Source organism: Phaenicophaeus curvirostris, unplaced genomic scaffold, assembly GCF_032191515.1.
Source record: "Phaenicophaeus curvirostris isolate KB17595 unplaced genomic scaffold, BPBGC_Pcur_1.0 scaffold_690, whole genome shotgun sequence".
NCBI lineage: Eukaryota > Metazoa > Chordata > Aves > Cuculiformes > Cuculidae > Phaenicophaeus > Phaenicophaeus curvirostris.
The window spans coordinates 1-3,146 of NW_027207202.1; the positions used below are offsets into that span (position 1 = coordinate 1).

Genomic DNA, 3,146 nt, shown 5'->3' on the forward strand with positions numbered 1-3,146 from the left:
GGTGTGCCACACTCAAGATGGCGGACACCCCCGCCCGCCCGCCCAGACCGGAAGTTACCCTGCTTGGCGCGCTCGCCGCGGTGGCGTCGCTTCCGGCGGGTTCGAACGGCGATGGCGGGAGGAGGAGGAGGAGGAGGAAGGAGGAGATCGGGGGGGGGGACACCGACCGGTGAGGGTGTGGGGCAGTTATGGGGCTGGGGAGGGGGCTGGGGGGCAGTTACGGGGCTGGAGAGGGGGCTGGGGGCAGTTGTGGGGCTGGGGAGGGGGCTGGGGGGCAGTTATGGGGCTGGGGAGGGGGCTGGGGGGGCAGTTGCGGGGCTGGGGAGGGGGCTGGGGGGCAGTTGTGGGGCTGGGGAGGGGGCTGGGGGGCACTTGAGGGGCTGGGGAGGGGGCTGGGGGGGCAGTTATGGGGCTGGGGAGGGGGCTGGGGGGCAGTTGTGGGGCTGGGGAGGGGGCTGGGGGGGCAGTTGCGGGGCTGGGGAGGGGCTGGGGGGGTCCCTTATGGGGCAGGGGGGTCCCTTATGGGGCTGGGGGTGTCCCTTATGGGTCTGGGGGGGTCCTTATGGGGCTGGGGGGTCCCTTATGGGGCAGGGGGGTCACCTATGGGGCTGGGGGGGTCACTTATGGGTCTGCCCCCCAGCTCCCCCCTCCTCGCATCGCCTGGTGCTCTCGGCCCCCCCCCCCCGCAGAACACAGGTGAGTTTTGGGGGGGGGGGGGGGGTCGTTTTGGGGGAGGGGTTGGGGGGCTGGGGGGGCAGTTAGGGGGCTGGGGGGGGGCATCTACGACCCCCCCCTCAATAATAATTGCCCCCCCCCAGATTTCCCCCCCCCAAAGCGGAGGTTCCCGGAGCTGAGGAAGATCGAAGCCCCCCTGAAGGAGGTGGGGGGGGGCACTTGTGGGGCTGGGGGGGGGTCAGTGGGGCAATTAGGGGGCTGGGAGGAGTCGGGGGGGGCAGTTGTGGGGCTGAGGGGGGCACTTGTGGGGCTGGGGGGAGCAATGGGGCAGTTATGGGGCTGGGGGGGCACTTATAGGTATTCGGGGGGCAGTTGTGGGGCTGGGGGGTCACTTTTAGGTCTGGGGGGGGTCACTTATGGGTCTGGGGGGGTCACTTGTGGGTCTGGGGGGTCACTTGTGGGTCTGGGGGGGGCAATGGGGCAGTTATGGGGCTGGGGGGGGCCTCACCCTCTTTTTTTACCCCCCCAGGCTGAATCTCAGCCCCCTCGACGAAGCCCCCGGGTGAGTTTTCTTGGGGGGGGGGGGTAAAAAGGGAAGAGGGGGGGCAAATAGGGAGTGAGGGGGTTAAAAAAGAGGGGGTCACAAAGTGGGGGGGTCATAAGGGGGGGGCAAAAAGGTCTGGGGGGGTAAAAAGGGGGGTAAATGGGGAGGGGAAGAGGGTCTGGGGGTAATAATGGGGGGTAAATGGGGGGTGGGGGGCAAATAGGGGGGTAAAAGGGGGGTGGGGGTAAAATGGGGGGGCTAATAGGGGGTTGGGGTAAAAAGGGGGGGCAAAGAAGGGGTTGGGGGGGTAAAAAGAAGGGGTTGCCCCCCCCTTAACCCCCCCTTATTTTTTTGCCCCCCCCAGCTGCACCCCCAGAAGGAGAACTGCCCCCCCTCCCCTCCCCTTCTTGCCCCCCCCCCCCGGCCCCCTCCTGCCCCCCCCCCCCCCGCATCCGCCGCTCCTACAGCCGCCTGGACCCCCCCCTCACCCCCCTGCGACCCCCCCCCCCACTCCGAGGAGAAGAAAAAGGGGGGAGCCCCCCCCCAAAAGAAGAAGAAGAAGAAAAAGGGGGGGGGCCCCCCCTGACCCCCCTCCCCGGCATTGCCGCCCCCCCCGAGCGGCGCCGCAAGAAGAAGGTGGCACCCATCGACGTGAGTTGCCCCCCCTTATTGCCCCCCCCCAGGTTTTACCCCCCCCTTATTGCCCCCCACCCCATTTTACCCCAGAGATCCCCCATTTTACCCCCAGGCCCCCCCATTTCACCCTCCAGTCCCCCCATTTCACCCCCAGACCCCCCCATTTTGCCCCCCAGACCCCCTCATTTCACCCCCTGAACCCCCATTTTGCCCCCTAGTCCCCCCCATTCTACCCCCAAACCCCCCATTCTACCCCCCAGACCCCCCCATTTCACACCAGAAACCCCCATTTTTCCCCCTGAACCCCCATTTCCCCCCCATTTTGACCCCCAGTCCCCCCCATTTTACCCCCATTTCACCGCAGTCCCCCCCATTTTGCCCCCAGTGCCCCCATTTTACACCCAGACCCCCTCATTTCCCCCCCATTTCACCCCCGACCCCCCATTTTACCCCCCAAACACCCCATTTCACCCCCCAGACCCCCCAATTTACCCCAGTCCCCCCATTTTACCCCCCAGACCCCCCCATTTTAACTCCCAGACCCCCCATTTTCCCCCCAGACTCCCCCCATTTTCACACCCTGAACCCCCATTTCACCCCCAGACCCCCCCATTTCACCCCCAGACCCCCCCATTTCACCCCAGACCCCCATTTCACCCCTCAGACCCCCCATTTCACCCCTCAGACCCCCCATTTCCCCCCATTTTACCCCCAGACCCCCCATTCTACCCTCCAGACCCCCCCATTTCACACCAGACCCCCCCATTTTACCCCTGAACCCCCATTTCCACCCCATTTTGACCCCCAGACCCCCCATCTTCCCCCCAGTCCCCCCCATTTTACCCCCAGGCCCCCTCATTTCCCCCCCCATTTCACCCCCGACCCCCCATTTTAACCCCCAAACACCCCGTTTCACCCGCCAGACCCCCCATTTTCCCCCCAGTCCCCCCATTTCCCACCCGACCCCCCATTTTACCCCCCAGTCCCCCCATTTTACCCTCAGCCCCCATTTTACCCCCCAGACCCCCCATTTCACCCCCAGGCCCCCCCATTTCACCCCCCAGACCCCCCATTTACCCTCCCTGACCCCCCCATTTCCCCCCCCCCCCATTTTACCCCCCTGACCCCCCCTTTTTGCCCCCCAGGTGGGGGAGCTGGACGCCTGGGCTGCCCGCATGAACGCTCAGTTCGAAGAAGCCGAACGCTTCCATCTCATCGTCGAGTAGGGGCCCCCCAAAGAGACCCCCCCCAAAAATGGGGACCCCCCCAAAGCTGGGACCCCCCCGCACCC

General features: G+C 66.4%; 1 long non-coding RNA gene across 1 annotated transcript; it reads left to right on the forward strand.

Moving 5' to 3' along the window:
- Nucleotides 1–819: 819 nt before the first annotated feature.
- On the forward strand, nt 820–1,640 carry LOC138735313 (uncharacterized). The gene is made up of 3 exons (XR_011339705.1): nt 820–880; nt 1,205–1,237; nt 1,584–1,640. It is a non-coding gene; the product is annotated as an uncharacterized lncRNA (long non-coding RNA).
- Nucleotides 1,641–3,146: the final 1,506 nt, after the last annotated feature.